At 44.6% G+C, this 16,784-nt stretch overlaps 2 pseudogenes; one reads left to right on the top strand and one right to left on the bottom strand.

Annotated features, from left to right (window-relative positions):
* The window catches only part of Gm20590 (predicted gene, 20590), a 65,535-nt pseudogene that overhangs the window by 25,383 nt on the left and 23,368 nt on the right, over positions 1-16,784 (top strand).
* On the bottom strand, positions 10,452-11,651 carry Gm5626 (predicted gene 5626; annotated as a pseudogene).

Raw genomic sequence — 16,784 nt, 5'->3', positions numbered from 1 at the left:
CCAAGAGGTTTCTGCCTCAGGCCCCGGCAGGAGCCTCCTTGGCTCCGGGACTCCTCGGAGGGCAGGCTGCACGGGTGAGGGTGTGGAATACAGAGGCCAGCCATTTCTGGGACAGGCGAGAGCCACAGAGCTTCTGAGGCGGCGCCATCTTCGGCTCCAGACAACCGGCCACCTTCCTGGCCAAAGCAACACAGCTTCTGGGAAAGATCCTGTTTTGGGCCTTCATCTTCAGCCAGGAGGAGGTCCAAACACCAGATAACTGTGCACCTTCCCTGAAAGAGGAGAGCTTGCCTGCAGAGACTGCTCTGACCACTGAAACTCAGAGGAGAGAGCTAGTCTCCCACGTCTGCTGATAGAGGGTAACAAAATCAACAGAGGAACAATCTCTAAACAAAGACAACTATAACAACTAACTCCAGAGATTGCCAGATGGCGAAAGGTAAACATAAGAATCCTACTAACAGAAACCAGGACCACTCACCATCATCAGAACCCAGAACGCCCACTTCGCCCAGTCCAGGGCACCCTAACACACCTGAAAAGGTAGACCTGGATTTAAAAGCATATCTCATGATGATGATAGAGGACATCAAGAAGGAATTTAATAACTCACTTAAAGAAATACAGGAGAACACTGCTAAAGAGTTACAAGTCCTTAAAGAAAAACAGGAAAACACAACCAAACAGGTAGAAGTCCTTATAGAAGAACAGGAAAACACATCCAAACAGGTGATGGAAATGAACAAAACCATACTAGACCTAAAAAGGGAAGTAGACACAATAAAGAAAACCCAAAGTGAGGCAACGCTGGAGATAGAAACCCTAGGAAAGAAATCTGGAACCATAGATGCCAGCATCAGCAACAGAATACAAGAGATGGAAGAGAGAATCTCAGGTGCAGAAGACTCCATAGAGAACATCGGCACAACAATCAAAGAAAATGGAAAATGCAAAAAGATCCTAACTCAAAACATCCAGGAAATCCAGGACACAATGAGAAGACCAAACCTATGGATAATAGGAGTGGATGAGAATGAAGATTTTCAACTCAAAGGACCAGTAAACATCTTCAACAAAATTATTGAAGAAAACTTCCCAAATCTAAAGAAAGAGATGCCCATGAACATACAAGAAGCCTACAGAACTCCAAATAGACTGGACCAGAAAAGAAATTCCTCCCGACACATAATAATCAGAACATCAAATGCACTAAATAAAGATAGAATACTAAAAGCAGTAAGGGAAAAAGGTCAAGTAACATATAAAGGCAAGCCTATCAGAATAACACCAGATTTTTCACCAGAGACTATGAAAGCCAGAAGAGCCTGGACAGATGTTATACAGACACTAAGAGAACACAAATTCCAGCCCAGGCTACTATACCCAGCCAAACTCTCAATTACCATAGATGGAGAAACCAAAGTATTCCACGACAAAACTAAATTCACCCATTATCTCTCCACGAATCCAGCCCTTCAAAGGATAATAACAGAAAAAAAAAAACAATACAAGGACGGGAACCACGCCCTAGAAAAAACAAGAAGATAATCCCTCAATAAAACTAAAAGAAGACAGCCACAAGAACAGAATGCCAACTTTAACAACAAAAATAACAGGAAGCAACAATTACTTTTCCTTAATATCTCTTAATATCAATGGTCTCAACTCCCCAATAAAAAGACATAGACTAACAAACTGGCTACACAAACAAGACCCAACATTTTGCTGCTTACAGGAAACTCATCTCAGAGAAAAAGATAGACACTACCTCAGAATGAAAGGCTGAAAAACAAATTTCCAAGCAAATGGCATGAAGAAACAAGCTGGAGTAGCCATCCTAATATCTGATAAGATTGACTTCCAACCCAAAGTCATCAAAAAAGACAAGGAGGGGCACTTCATACTCATCAAAGGTAAAATCCTCCAAGAGGAACTCTCAATTCTGAATATCTATGCTCCAAATACAAGGGCAGCCACATTCATTAAAGAAACTTTAGTAAAGCTCAAAGCACACATTGCACCTCACACAATAATAGTGGGAGACTTCAACACACCACTTTCACCAATGGACAGATCATGGAAACAGAAACTAAACAGGGACACAGTGAAACTAACAGAAGTGATGAAACAAATGGACTTAACAGATATCTACAGAACATTTTATCCTAAAACAAAAGGATATACCTTCTTCTCAGCACCTCATGGTACCTTCTCTAAAATTGACCACATAATTGGTCACAAAACAAGCCTCAACATATACAAAAATATTGAAATTGTCCCATGCATCCTATCAGATCACCATGGACTAAGGCTGATCTTCAATAACAAAATAAATAATAGAAAGCCAACATTCATGTGGAAACTGAACAACACTCTTCTCAATGATACCTTGGTCAAGGAAGGAAAAAAGAAAGAAATTAAGGACTTTTTGGAGTTTAATGAAAATGAAGCCACAACATACCCAAACTTATGGGACACAATGAAAGCATTCCTAAGAGGAAAACTCATAGCTCTGAGTGCCTCCAAAAAGAAACTAGAGAGAGCACACATTAGCAGCTTGACAACACACCTAAAAGGTCTAGAAGAAAAGGAAGCAAATTCACCCAAGAGGAGTAGAAGGCAGGAAATAATCAAACTCAGGGGTGAAATCAACCAAGTGGAAACAAGAAGACTATTCAAAGAATTAACCAAACGAGGAGTTGGTCCTTTGAGAAAATCAACAAGACAGATAAACCCTTAGCTAAACTCACTAGAGTCACAGGGACAAAATCCTAATTAACAAAATCAGAAATTAAAAGGGAGACATAACAACAGATCCTGAAGAAATCCAAAACACCATCAGATCCTTCTACAAAAGGCTATACTCAACAAAACTGGAAAACCTGGACGAAATGGACAAATTTCTGGACAGATACCAGGTACCAAAGTTGAATCAGGATCAAGTTGACCATCTAAATAGTCCCATATCCCCTAAAGAAATAGAAGCAGTTATTAATAGTCTCCCAGCCAAAAAAAGCCCAGGACCAGATGGGTTTAGTGCAGAGTTCTATCAGACCTTCAAAGAAGACCTAATTCCAGTTCTTCATAAACTATTCCACAAAATAGAAACGGAAGGTACTCTACCCAACTCATTCTATGAAGCCACAATTACTCTGATACCTAAACCACAAAAAGACCCAACAAAGATAGAGAACTTCAGACCAATTTCCCTTATGAATATCGATGCAAAAATCCTCAATAAAGTTCTTGCTAACCGAATCCAAGAACACATCAAAACAATCATCCGTCCTGACCAAGTAGGTTTCATCCCAGGGATGCAGGGATGGTTTAATATACGGAAATCCATCAATGTAATCCAGTATATAAACAAACTCAAAGACAAAAACCACATGATCATCTCGTTAGATGCTGAGAAAGCATTTGACAAAATCCAACACCCATTCATGATAAAATTCTTGGAAAGATCAGGAATTCAAGGCCCATACCTAAACATGATAAAAGCAATCTACAGCAAACCAATAGCCAACATCAAAGTAAATGGTGAGAAGCTGGAAGCAATCCCACTAAAATCAGGGACTAGACAAGGCTGTCCACTCTCGCCCTACCTATTCAACATTGTACTTGAAGTCCTAGCCAGAGCAATTAGACAACAAAAGGAGATCAAGGGGATACAAATTGGAAAGGAAGAAGTCAAAATATCACTTTTTGCAGATGATATGATAGTATATATAAGTGACCCTAAAAATTCCACCAGAGAACTCCTAAGCCTGATAAACAGCTTCAATGAAGTAGCTGGATATAAAATTAACTCACACAAGTCAATGGCCTTTCTGTACACAAAGGATAAACAGGCTGAGAAAGAAATTAGAGAAACAACACCCTTCTCAATAGTCACAAATAATATAAAATACCTTGGCGTGACTCTAACTAAGGAAGTGAAAGATCTGTATGATAAGAACTTCAAGTCTCTAAAGAAAGAAATTAAAGAAGATCTCAGAAGATGGAAAGATCTCCCATGCTCATGGATTGGCAGGATCAACATTGTAAAAATGGCTATCTTGCCAAAAGCAATCTACAGATTCAATGCAATCCCCATCAAAATTCCAACTCAATTCTTCAATGAATTAGAAAGGGCAATCGGCAGATTCATCTGGAATAACAAAAAACCGAGGATAGCAAAAACTCTTCTCAAGGATAAAAGAACCTCTGGTGGAATCACCATGCCCGACCTAAAACTGTACTACAGAGCAATTGTGATCAAAACTGGTACTGGTATAGTGACAGACAAGTAGACCAATGGAACAGAATTGAAGACCCAGAGATGAACGCACACACCTATGGTCACTTGATCTTTGACAAGGGAGCTAAAACCATCCAGTGGAAAAAAGACAGCATCTTCAACAAATGGTGCTGGCACAACTGGTGATTATCGTGTAGAAGAATGTGAATTGATCCATTCCTATCTCCTTATACTAAGGTCAAATCTAAGTGGATCAAGGAACTCCACATAAAACCAGAGACACTGAAACTTATAGAGGAGAAAGTAGGGAAAAGCCTCGAAGATATGGGTACAGGGGAAAAATTCCTGAATAGAACAGCAATGGCTTGTGCTGTAAGATCAAGAATCGATAAATGGGACCTCATAAAATTGCAAAGCTTCTGCAAAGCAAAAGACACCGTCAATAAGACATAAAGACCACCAACAGATTGGGAAAGGATCTTTACCTATCCCAAATCAGATAGGGGACTAATATCCAATATATATAAAGAACTCAAGAAGGTGGACTCCAGAAAATCAAATAACCCCATTAAAAAATGGGGCTCAGAGCTGAACAAAGAATTCTCACCTGAGGAATACCGAATGGCAGAGAAGCACCTGAAAAAATGTTCAACATCCTTAATCATCAGGGAAATGCAAATCAAAACAACACTGAGATTCCACTTCACTCCAATCAGAATGGCTAAGATCAAAAACTCAGGTGACAGCAGATGCTGGCGAGGATATGGAGAAAGGGGAACACTCCTCCATTGTTGGTGGGATTGCAAGCTTGTACAACCACTCTGGAAATCAGTCTGGTGGTTCCTCAGAAAATTGGATATAGTACTACCGGAGGATCCCGCAATACCTCTCCTGGGCATATATCCAGAAGATGTCCCAACCGGTAAGAAGAACACATGCTCCACTATGTTCATAGCAGCCTGTTTATAATAGCCAGAAGCTGGAAAGAACCCAGATGCCCCTCAACAGAGGAATGGATACAGAAAATGTGGTACATTTATACAATGGAATACTACTCAGCTATTTAAAAAAATGAATTTATGAAATTCCTAGGCAAATGGATGGACCTGGAGGGTATCATCCTGAGTGAAGTACCCAATCACAAAGGAACTCGCACAATATGTACTCACTGATAAGTGGATAATAGCCCAGAAACTTAGGATACCCAAGATATAAGATACAACTTGCCAAACGCATGAAATTCAAGAAGAACGAAGACCAAAGTGTGGACACTTTACCCTTTCTTAGAAATGGGAACAAAACACCCATAGAAGGAGTTACAGAGACAAAATTTGGAGCTGTGACAAAAGGATGGACCATCTAGTGATTGCCATATGCAGGGATCCATCCCATAATCAGCTTCCAAATGCTGACACCATTGCATACACTAGCAAGATTTCGCTGAAAGGACCCAGATATAGCTCTCTCTTGTGAGACTACGCCGGGGCCTAGCAAACACAGAAGTGGATGATCACAGTCAGCTATTGGATGGGTCACACGGCCCCTAATGGAGGAGCTAGAGAAATTACCCAAGGAGCTAAAGGGAGCTGCAACCCTATAAGTGGAACAACAATATGAACTAACCAGTACCCGGGAGCTCTTGTCTTTAGCTGCATATGTATCAAAAGATGGCCTAGTCGGCCATCACTGCAAAGAGAGGCCCATTGGACTTGCAAACTGTATATGCCCCAGTACAGGGGAACGCCAGGGCCAAAAAGGGGGAGTGGGTGGGTAGGGGATTGGGGGGTGGGTATGCGGGAACCTTTGGGATAGCATTGAAAATGTAAACGAGGAAAATATCTAATTAAAAAAAAAAAAAGAAATCTCCTAAAGTTGGATTTGGGTGGTAACTGTGGAATTATGTAAATTTACTAAATGAACTGATGTGTAATCAAACAGGTGATTGTTCTACTGTGTGTAAATTGTGTACTAATAAAGTGTTTTTAATAGAGATCTTTGAGATATTTTCCCCAAGACGACCATAGTTATGATTAAAGTAGTCTTTTGAGAAGGTCAGGGGAACCTCTGAAACAAAAAAAAAAAAAAAAGACAAGACGTTCCTAAGAGCTGGCTGGCTAGTCATTATAGCCAAAGCAGTGAACTCCCAGTTCATTTGAGTCAGAAATTTTGACTCAAGGTATTGAAGCAGAGAGTTATAGAAAGTGGGACCTAGGATCCTGCTCTGGTCTGTGCATGTGTATGCATGGACAGTTGCACCCACACACACATGTGAATGTAACACACACACACACACATGCATGCATGCACATGTGTGCAAACAGAAGTGAGAAGGACAGAAAAAGAGAGAGAGAGAGAGATTGAGAGAGAGAGAGGAAGAAGAAGAAGGAGAAGGAGAAGGAGAGAAGGAAAAAAGAAGAAGAAGAAGAAGAAGAAGAAGAAGAAGAAGAAGAAGAAGAAGAAGAAGAAGAAGAAGAAGAAGAAGAAGAAGAAGAAAAAGAAGAAGAAGAAGGGAATTCTAGGTTAACCACATTATTGCTTGCCAATGCTTTAAGAATGAAGTATCTTTGTTTTCTTATTTCTGTGACTGGTGATGAAATTTTGCTTTCTTATGTTTCTGTAGTATTTATAAGATCACATTTTTCTTGGAATTGTTTTCATGATCTCTTCTTATTTTGATCTCTCTCTCTCTTTCTTTCTCTCTCTCTCTCTCTCTCTCTCTCTCTCTCTCTCTCTCTCTCTCTCTCTCTCTCTCTCTCGTGTGTGTGTTTCTTTCCCTGTCTAACAGTTTATTCTCTATGTTTTCTCTCACTTAGAGACACACCAACCACTTTAGGGTCAACCCACACATGCACATGCCTGAGCTTCTTGAATGCATGTTGTAAAGTTATCAGCCAGTGTTGCTTCCAACATTTCTTTGTTTCCTGTTTCTTCTTTCTAGAACTCCATTAAGTATATGCTTGCTTGTTTATCTTTAGAAACTTATCTTTATTCTATGTGTCTGAGTGCTTTGCATGAATACTTGACTGTGGACTAGTGCCCAAGGAGGTTCCAAGAGAGTGCCAGATTCCCTAGATCTAGAGTTACAGACAGTTGTGAGCTACCATGTACTTGCCAGGAATTGAACTAAAGTCGTCTAGAAGAGCAGCAACTGCTCTTAACATCTGACCTAACTTTCTCACCTAGTTACATGTTTTACCATCTAACATGTCACATGGGTCTTCCATACTCAATCATGTGATTTATTTCATCCATACATTCATCTACTCTTTCATGATCTATCTTGGGGAGTAGTTTTAGAAGTTTCTGTTGATCTGTATTGGTTAGCTAACCCCTTCCTCAACTATGCAGAGCCCCCACATGAGCCTTTCCACACTAGAAAAAGGAGTCTTCTCTCTCTTCAGCTGCATGTTCTTCCCATGACCTTAGAGTATGAACTTGTTTGGAAACAGCATTGTGTCAAATATTGTTGGTTAAGATGAAATAAAGCTGAAGTCAACTGTGATTTTTAACCCAATGTGAAAAAATATTTAAAAAAAAAAAAGAAGGGGGAATGTAAAAGTCATAGAAGGCAAATTGAAGAGAGGGAACTAGATGGGAGAGGGGATAAGTAAGAGAAAGTAGGAGCGGTCAAGAACAGGTGTGGTGACAGACAAGGGAAGGCCAGAGGGCCAGGAAAATGAATTAAAATCTGCAGCTAGTAGGGGTCAGAGGGTATGGGCATCTTTAGGGTGTGCCAGAGACCATGCATGGGAGGGCACCAAGGAGTCTTTGGGGGTGATGTTAGCTGAGATGCATAGCAGTGAGATATGGACCCTGAAGAGGCCACATCCTGCAGCCAGGCAGGACCTCCAGTGGTGAGTTAAGGACACCAACCAATCCAAAACCCTTTCCACCCAAAATTTGTCCTGTCTATAAGAAATGCAGGTGCAAAGATGGAGCAGAGACTAAGGAAATGGCCAAACTATACCCTGCCCATCTTGAGACCATCCCATGGGCAAGCTCCAATCCTGACATTACTGAGGATACTTTGTTATACTTGCAGACAGTAGCTTAGCATAACTGTCCTCTGAGAGTCTCCATCCAGCAAGTGACTAAAACAGATGCAGAGACCCACAGCCTAACATTGGACAGGGCTGAGGAAGTCTTTTGGAAACTTGGGGAAAGGATTGAGAGCCTCAGAATGAACAGGAAGTCTGTAAGAAGACCATCAGAGTCAACTAATCTGGGCTGTAGGAGAGGCTCAGAACTAAGCCCCCATCCAACGAGCATACACAGGATGGACTGAGGCCCCCACCATATATGTAGTCCATGTGCTACTCAGTCTTCTCTCCCAACAACTGGATTGGGGGATGTCCCTTAAGGTGTCGCCTGTCTGTGCAAACTGTTCCCCTAACTTGGCTGCCTTGTCTGACCTCAGTAGGAGGGGATGTGCCTAACCCTGCAGAAACTTTTAAATTTTGCCCTACTCAATATCTCAGGGCATAAGCAGAAAAGAAAGACTTTTGGCCAAAATATCACCCAAATGACCTCTAGGTAAAGTTTTCACAGAGTCTATTTTCCACTGAAATACTGTGACCCCAGCTTCCTCTGGCTGCATTTACTGTCAACACTCCAGTCTTCCAATCCTATGAGAGCAACCATTAAGCTCCATGTACTTTTGCCATCTTTTATTCTGGTATTTTCCATATCCCTTCAAAAGGGAACATAGATACTGTCGAGCTGCAAAATTATCTTTTAATATCATTGTTGTTGTTGTTGTTGTTGTTGTTGTTGTTGTTGTTCTACCTTGCTACTCTGTTGCTCTGATCAAATCCTCTGATCAAAACCATCTCAGGTAATAAAATGGTGTGTTGTACATGGTTCTGTCCAATCACAGACCATCATTTGGGGAGCTTAGAATAGAACCTGAAGCTACAAACTGAAGGCAAAAAACACGGACAAACATTGTCTCATGGCTTGCTTTCTTGCTTGGTCACTGTCTCCAGCTCAGCTAGCTCTCACATCCAGCCAAGGCTCACTTGCTTAGGAACATTGCCACCCTCAGTGCAAGAGCCTTCCCACATCAGCCATCAACACTATCTCTCATAGATGTAGAAACCAGTCATCTGATAAGGGCACAGCCTCAATTGAGGCTCCTTCAGATGACTGTAGCTCTGAAGTGTTGAGAACTGAAGACAATTATGATACAGAGATAATATTGAATGAGGATGTTGTACAAACCCCAAACCAACACGCTAACCATATAAATTACTGGAGATCCTACCACCGCATGAGGGAGTTGGAGTTGTGGCTGAGCCAGGACAAAACAGTAAGTGACCCTGGCTCAGAGCAGGGAAAGATACACTGGACTGGGAGTTCAGAGGCTGTGCTGCCCTGCAGTGAGCTGTCTTTAATCCTGGGTTCCCAGGTCAGTGCTATCAAAGAGGTGGTTAAAACAGCCAGAAGGTGAACAGCGGAGCAGGTTGCCACACAGACCTGTAAATAAGACTGCTGGTCCAAGGAAGATATGCTAACTCTGTTGGAATGGATGAAGAGCAACCTTCCATCTACGGACAGCTCCAATTTCAAAACAACAGAGTCACAAGGTTGATCAGGAGAGAGAAAAATGAGGTCTTTGTCCTTTCCACACTGTAAAAAAAAAAAAAGAAAGAAAGAAAGAAAAAGGATAAAAACAGCCTGATTTGGGCCTGGATGCTGTATCAAAGAACTCTCTGTCATGGGTAATATAGTGGGTCTAGGTTCTGCTGTTAAGAAGGATTTCACCCAAGACTGGGGGAGAGGGGTGGCTAGTAACTAACTGATTGGGATGGAAACAGTCTTATTTCCTCTCAGTCACAGAATACTAAAGTGCCACACACATAATAGATGGCCACAAGGGGGCGGGATACCCAGCAGATTCCTCGACTCTTACAGAGGAGAAAATGAAGACAGGATGACAGCTGTGAGCCATGTAGCAGGGTTCCAAGTCTGCTCTAACCTTCCCAGAAAATAAGACCAGGGGCACACTGTTCCCTGTACCAGGCTCTGGAATGTCTTCCAAGCACCTGGGGCTACGACTCTCCAGTTCATGCACTGTAGCAGGCAGGGTTCCACCTTTGCTTTAGTCATCTCCCTCCATGAATACTCAGGAAAAACCTGAAAACCAAGGCACACAAACACAAATCTACAGACAAGGCACAGACACATATCCTTTTTTTTTTTTTTTTTTTTTTTGGCCATTGGTCAGTTTATTACAATATTATGAATTTCAAATAAAAAATAAATAAAAAATAAAATTTGGCCGTGAGGCTGGAACCAGATTCTGTTGAGAGCAGCTCCCGGCCTCTAGACTCCCTGGCCGAATCATCTCTACTAACTGAGCTTGTCTCTACCCAGTTTTTCAATACTCGTGTCTGTAGCCTGGACATCTCTTCTGCTCTGGCTGGAGTTCCGGGCCCCAGGCACTGGGGCTTTGGTGAGAGCCCCATAGACACCCATGGCCTGAGCCACCATACTCGTGACGTCGCTGGGATTGGAGGGCAGTAGCACTGTGTTGGAATCCTTGGCCAGTTTGGAGAATGCGCTGACAGACTGCTCAGCCACAGTGAGCGAAGCTCCTGCGTCTCCATTATGTTGAGTCAGAGCCCCAGCCAGAATTCGAATCGCTTCGGCTTTATCCTTGGCCTTGGCCAGAACTGCACTGGCTTCTCCTGCTGCCTGATTTATCTGTTCAGCCTTTTCCGCTTCGGAGGCCAGAATCTGGGCCTGTTTCTTCCCCTGTGCCACATTAATAGCTGACTCTCGTGTCCCTTCAGACTCTAGAACTGTGGCCCGCTTCCGGCGCTCTGCCTCTACCTGCATCTGCATAGACTCTTTCACTCGAGGTGGCACATGGATGTCCTTTGATCTCGTATGGCAGGCATCCGATACCCCAGCAGTTGGCAGCCTGGTTGATGGAATCCACAATGTTGGCATTCAGGGACTCACGCTCCCAAAAAACTTTGTCCAGAGAGTTTGCCAAGCTCTGATCTCATAGTCGTCTGAGCTAACTGGGTGACAGCATACTCTGGGTCTTCCACACCTTAACTTGCCTTGTAAGGATCCATGATGCTCAGATAAAGAACTCCATCTATTTGTGGCTTTACATTGTCAAGAGTTACGGCTGACTGCTCAGGAACATTGATAACAATTTCCTTGAGACTGCACATACTGGATTCGGTCTAACACGGGGATCAGGACGTTCAAGCCCAGTTCCAGGATCCGGTGGAATCGGCCCATTCGCTCCACCACCCAGGCCTCCTGCTGAGGCACAAACAGGATGACCTTGTTTCAGGGCAGTCCAGAGGAGGCCCGGCACAGAACACAGTGAGAAGCCTGCACCAAGCCCCTCAGCAAAAGGGCTCAGTGCCCTGCTCCAGCATTTCCCACAGCCTCACTGACACATATCCTTAACAGGCAGCATTTCAACCCTTTAGTTGGGAGTCCTGGGAGCATTAGGGTTCCAGTCAACACACCAAGATGTTATGGCCGAGTCACAGGAACCTCAAAGACAACCAAGGAACCTATTTCAATGCAAACACACAAAGTTCTTTATTATGAATACAGTAACAAGGACTCTCACCAGTCAACTTCACATCTAGTCCAAATCAAGGAATCGAGTCTAGAGTCCTGTGTATTTATTGTAGAAACTGCAAGACTGGGGATTTTCCAGGCAAGTCAGCTATTTAATATTTTAAAAACTGTATGTCTGGCATATCTGCAGGAACCAAACAAGGGGGCAAAACCATCTGACAGCCTTGATGGGTAAGCTAATTTTTTTTTTTTTTGTAGGATGTCTTAGTTATCTATATGTAGCTTGACCCTGCTGTTACACTAGACTGGCTGTTGGTAAGTGTGGGCTGTCATAGGATGTTTGCTCAAGTGGACTTTGTGCACTCTCAGAAATGGAGTTGGTTGGGCTTTACAAACTCATCCTTGTGTCTGAGCATTTTATTATTGAGAGATACTCCTGTTCAACCACAGGTCATGCCTGCAAATAAACTAGGTACTCTGTCCACAGACCTTCCCCACTACCTGTTACTGTAGATATTAATATCAGTTGCCCTTACCACTGGAACAGTATATCAGTGAAGATTTCCTCTTCCCCTGTGCATGCCTCCTATGGATACCACACACAATCCCCACCTACCCTTCCTTTCCTGCCTCATTCCTGTGACACACGCCCCACTTGGGCAGACACTCCCTGTTCAACCACATGCCATACCTGCCAGGAGACAAGGTAGGCTGTCCATAGATCTACCACACTATTTGTTATTCCAGATGCAATTTTCACAGTTGCCCCTAGCATTGTACTAAATAACAGAAGCAGCCTAACCTTTGTCCTGACTATGTCTCCTTGTGGATTGCTAAGATCATCTCTTCCTGACTGCCTCTTCTCCCAACTTCCAACATTAGCAAGCATTCTCTCTTGAACATACCCACCAAACAGTTCAGTAAAAGAGGCAACACTCAGCCAAATCTCTCTGCAAATCCAGACATCAAACAGTAGCCCAGGAACAAAACTCCCACCCAAACCCCCAGAAACAAGTACCTACATCAATAATTACCCCAAATCTAGAGGCCTAGACACCAGCATAGGAACATAATTACAGGTAGAAAAACAAGTCACCAACAGAGCCAAGTGATCAATCACAGCAGGTTCTGAGAAGGTAAAACATGCAGCAGATCTGATGCAAAAGAAGCATCAGACATCTGGAAACAGGGAAATCTGGAAACAGGAATATCTGGAAGGTGCATAATGAATATACACAGAATAACTTTTTGGTATGAACTGACAGGCAATTTTTTAAGGCTTAAAGATTTTCTCTCTTCTTTCTCAATCTGTAATCTTTGTCTGTCTCTCCTTGGCTCACTGAGGCTGAACACGCTCTGTATTCTCCTGCGAATTCTCCTTTTCTCCTGTGAATGTTTTTTGAACTCTCACATTCCTACAAACCTCTGTGTGTTGCCCTTTCATCCACACACACACACATATCTCACACACACCACGTGTATTCTCCTTTCACTCACCCACACACTCTCCATACACACCTCACATTTTCTCTTCACTCACTCTTCACATTTTCTCTTCACTCACTCTTCACATGTTCATCTCACTTGCTCTCCACATGCACCTCACATGTTCTCTCGCATTTTTCTTGTCCCAGTCGTTTATTGATACTCCAAAAACTGGGAGAAAAAAAAGACATCATATATTGACTGTCAAATCAAATTTAAAAGAATAACCACATCCCACAGAGAATCAAAAATGACAATTGTTCCCCAAAGTTTCAAGCTTTCCCTATTACCAGGCCTGTAGCCAAAATAATAATAATAATTAACTTATCATTATTTATACTTTAACTTTTGACTCATTGTACGTCAGAGCTCAGAGGCCAGCTTCTTTGATTTTTTTTTTTTTTGAAGCTCCTAGGATAAAAGAAAAGGGCAAAGGTGCCAGGCAGTGGCCAGAAAGAATCAAGTTAACCCTTAACTCAGTAGTCCCACTTCTGCTCATTGTACACAATGACTCTCTTAAGAGTCCCAGTGTTTTGACTTAGTTTTACTAGTACAAGGTTTTACATACTCTATACTTGCTTCTCCAGGAACCACTCTTAAATGCTGTATAAAACTTATTTCATAACTTCAATAGTTTTTTTTTCCTTTCTTGGGTTCCCAATGTTGGCTTTAATTCATTTTCTAATAATTTCTTCAAGCGTTCTTTACAAGTCAAATATTAATCTGGAACTACCATTGTGCACTTATTACATTGTTTTCAGGATGAGAACACACATGTACCTGGGTCATTAAGACTGTGCTGTGCTGTGTGTGCTGTGCTGTGTGTGCTGTGTGTGCTGTGCTATGTGTGCTGTGTGTGCTGTGCTGTGCTGTGCTGTGCTGTGTGTGCTGTGCTGTGTGTGCTGTGTGTGCTGTGCTGTGCTGTGCTGTGCTGTGCTGTGCTGTCTGTACTGTGTGTGCAGTGCTGTGCTGTGCTGTCTGTACTGTGTGTGCAGTGCTGTGCTGTGCTGTGCTGTGCTGTGCTGTGCTGTGCTGTGCTGTGTGTGCTGTGCTGTGCTGTGCTGTGCTGTGTGTGCTGTGCTGTGCTGTGCTGTGCTGTGTGTGCTGTGCTGTGCTGTGCTGTGTGTGCTGTGCTGTGCTGTCTGTGCTGTGTGTGCAGTGCTGTGCTGTGCTGTGTGTGCTGTGCTGTTCTGTGTGTGCTGTGCTGTGCAGTGCTGTGCTGTGCTGTGCTGTGTGTGCTGTGCTGTGCTGTGCTGTGTGTGCTGTGCTGTGCTGTCTGTGCTGTGTGTGCAGTGCTGTGCTGTGCTGTGCTGTGCTGTGCTGTCTGTGCTGTGCTGTGCTGTCTGTGCTGTGCTGTGCTGTGCTGTCTGTGCTGTGCTGTGCTGTCTGTGCTGTGTGTGCTGTGTGCTGTGCTGTGCTGTGTGTGCTGTGCTGTGCTGTGCTGTCTGTGCTGTGCTGTGTGTGCTGTGTGTGCTGTCTGTGCTGTCTGTGCTGTGCTGTGCTGTGTGTGCTGTGCTGTGCTGTGCTGTGCTGTGCTGTGTGTGCTGTGCTGTGCTGTGCTGTGCTGTGCTGTGTGTGCTGTGCTGTGCTGTGCTGTGTGTGCTGTGCTGTGCTGTCTGTGCTGTGTGTGCAGTGCTGTGCTGTGCTGTGTGTGCTGTGCTGTTCTGTGTGTGCTGTGCTGTGCAGTGCTGTGCTGTGCTGTGCTGTGTGTGCTGTGCTGTGCTGTGCTGTGTGTGCTGTGCTGTGCTGTCTGTGCTGTGTGTGCAGTGCTGTGCTGTGCTGTGCTGTGCTGTCTGTGCTGTGCTGTGCTGTCTGTGCTGTGCTGTGCTGTGCTGTCTGTGCTGTGCTGTGCTGTCTGTGCTGTGTGTGCTGTGTGCTGTGCTGTGCTGTGTGTGCTGTGCTGTGCTGTGCTGTCTGTGCTGTGCTGTGTGTGCTGTGTGTGCTGTCTGTGCTGTCTGTGCTGTGCTGTGCTGTGTGTGCTGTGCTGTGCTGTGCTGTGCTGTGTGTGCTATGCTGTGCTGTGCTGTCTGTGCTGAGCTGTGCTGTGTGTGCTGTGCTGTGCTGTGCTGTGTGTGCTGTGCTGTGCTGTGCTGTGTGTGCTGTGCTGTGCTGTGCTGTGCTGTGTGTGCTGTGCTGTGCTGTGTGTACTGTGCTGTGCTGTGCTGTGCTGTGTGTGCTGTGCTGTGCTGTGCTGTGCTGTGTGTGCTGTGCTGTGCTGTCTGTGCTGTGCTGTGCTGTCTGTGCTGTGCTGTGCTGTGCTGTGCTGTGTGTGCTGTGCTGTGCCGTGCTGTCTGTGCTGTGTTGTGCTGTGCTGTGCTGTGCTGTGTGTGCTGTGCTGTCTGTGCTGTGTGTGCTGTGCTGTGCTGTGTGTGCTGTGCTCTGCTCTGCTGTCTGTGCTGTGCTGTGCTGTGCTGTGTGTGCTGTGTGTGCTGTGCTGTGCTGTCTTGTTGTGCTGTGCTGTGTGTGCTGTGCTGTGCTGTGCTGTTTGTGCTGTGCTGTGCTGTGTGTGCTGTGCTGTGCTGTGTGTGCTGTGTGTGCTGTGTGTGCTGTGCTGTGCTGTGTGTGCTGTGCTGTGCTGTGTGTGCTGTGCTGTGCTGTGCTGTGCTGTGCTGTCTGTGCTGTGCTGTGCTGTGCTGTGCTGTCTGTGCTGTGCTGTGCTGTGAGTGCTGTCTGTGCTGTGTGTGCTGTGTGTGCTGTGCTGTGCTGTGCTGTATGTGCTGTGCTGTGCTGTGCTGTGCTGTGTGTGCTGTGCTGTCCTGTGCTGTGCTGTCTGTGCTGTGTGTGCTGTGTGTGCTGTGCTGTGCTGTGCTGTACTGTGCTGTGTGTGCTGTGCTGTGTGTGCTGTGCTGTGCTGTACTGTGCTGTCTGTGCTGTGCTGTGCTGTCTGTGCTGTGCTGTGCTGTCTGTGCTGTGCTGTGCTGTGCTGTGCTGTGCTGTGCTGTGCTGTGGTGAGCTGGTCTGTGCTGTGCTGTGCTGTGCTGTGCTGTCTGTGCTGTGCTGTGCTGTGAGTGCTGTCTGTGCTGTCTGTGCTGTGCTGTGCTGTGCTGTGTGTGCTGTGCTGTGATGTACTGTACTGTGCTGTCTGTGCTGTGCTGTGTGTGCTGTGCTGTGCTGTACTGTGCTGTCTGTGCTGTGCTGTGCTGTCTGTGCTGTGCTGTGCTGTGCTGTCTGTGCTGTGCTGTGCTGTGCTGTGCTGTGCTGTGCTGTGGTGAGCTGGTCTGTGCTGTGCTGTGCTGTGCTGTGCTGTCTGTGCTGTGCTGTGCTGTGAGTGCTGTCTGTGCTGTCTGTGCTGTGCTGTGCTGTGCTGTGTGTGCTGTGCTGTGATGTACTGTACTGTGCTGTCTGTGCTGTGCTGTGTGTGCTGTGCTGTGCTGTACTGTGCTGTCTGTGCTGTGCTGTGCTGTCTGTGCTGTGCTGTGCTGTGCTGTGCTGTGGTGAGCTGTGCTGTGCTGTGCTTTGCTGTGCTGTGCCCTGTGTCTCAATTTTTAATTTTTTAAAAAATCATTAT

Source organism: Mus musculus, chromosome 13, assembly GCF_000001635.26.
Source record: "Mus musculus strain C57BL/6J chromosome 13, GRCm38.p6 C57BL/6J".
Taxonomy (NCBI): Eukaryota; Metazoa; Chordata; class Mammalia; order Rodentia; family Muridae; genus Mus; species Mus musculus.
This window is presented reverse-complemented; position numbering and strand designations above follow the sequence as displayed.